The following is a 1,402-nucleotide window of genomic DNA, read 5'->3' on the forward strand; positions in this document are numbered from 1 at the left end:
GGAGGAAAGGGAGGAGAAGGAGGGGAGGAGGAAGAGGAGGAGGGGAGGAAGAAGAGGAGGAGGAGGGGAGGAGGGCGGGCATGGCGCCGTGTGCCTGGCCACGGAGGCAGTGCCGGCGAGGGGGTGTGTGCGTGTGAGCACGCGTGTGGCTGTGCACGCGTGTGGCTGTGCACGCGTGTGGCTGTGCACGCGTGTACCGCTTCCCGCGCGTGCTGCAGCCTGCGTGTCCGTGTGCGCTGGGGGCCCGCACACGCGCGCAGCTCCCCGCGGCTCGCGCGTGCCCCGTGTGCCCGCGCCTCTGCGGCGCTGCCCCAGCGCCCCCCGGCCCACGCGCGGCGGGGGCACGGGGATCCAGGGACCCCCCCACACACACACCCGGAGCGCTGGGACCCCTCCAGCCCCTTCCTTCCCTCCAGGGCGCCGCCGCAGCAGGGCGCCATTGGGGCGCCTCTCCGTCCCCCCCTCCCCTCCGGTGGGATTTGGGGGGTCTCTTAGCCCCTCTGCTGCCTCCTGCCCCGCAGAACGCGGCCTGGAACCGTGCGGGGCCCGTCGGGCTGCCCGTGCTCCGCCGCCGGGGCCCGGGAGGCCGCGGGGGCGGCGGCGGCGCCCCCCGCCCCCCTGCACCGGGGTCCCCCCAGCCCGCATCGCGCTGCCCGCACCGTCCAGGGTGCGACAGGGCGACGCAGCCGGACCTGGGTGGGGAGGGGAGAGAGGGGGGCACCGGCACGGGCAGGGCTCGGGGCCGGGGGTCCCGTCCCGCCGCCGGCCGGGCTGGGGGGCGGCCTCGGGAGCCGGGGCGGAGACCCCCGGCCGGGGCGCGGCGGCTCCGCGCTGCTGCCGGCGGCCGCGGGAGGGCGTCGCCTGTGTTAGTTCCCTCCGCAGAACCCGGGGCCAGCGCCGCCGCCGCCGCCCCCCGCCGCCCGCCGCCGCCCCCCGGCCGCGGCGGCCCCTCTTGGGCGGCGGGCGGCGGGGGCGGCCCGGCGCGGGGCGGCCTCGGCGGGGCCCCAAGCGGCGCCGCGCCGGGCACCCCCCTCCCGGCCGAGGCCGCCGCGCCGCGCCGGCCCCCGAAACGGCGGCGGGGGGCGGCGGGGGGCGGCGGGCGGCGCGGGCGCGGGCTGCGGGGCGGCGCGGCGCGGGGCGCTGCGCGGGCGGCGCGGCGCGGGGGGGCCCGGCGGCGGCGCGGGAGCCCCGCGAAGGGGCCCCAAGAAGCACAAGCTGCAGCTGGCGGCGGACCAGGCTGTTGTTGTTCTCAACGCGGTCCGCCCCGCGCCCATATAAAGGGAGGCGGCGGCGCCCGCCCCGCCAGAGCGCGGCGCGGAGCGGAGCCAGCAGCAGCGCCGGGGCAGCCCCCGCCCGCCGCGCGCGCCCCGTCCCCGCCGAGCCCCGGCGGCCGCCGCCGCCT

The sequence above is a fragment of the Tinamus guttatus genome, unplaced genomic scaffold, assembly GCF_059628265.1.
Source record: "Tinamus guttatus ecotype Peru unplaced genomic scaffold, ASM5962826v1 Tinamus_guttatus_pri_ptg000580l, whole genome shotgun sequence".
Classification (NCBI taxonomy): Eukaryota; Metazoa; Chordata; class Aves; order Tinamiformes; family Tinamidae; genus Tinamus; species Tinamus guttatus.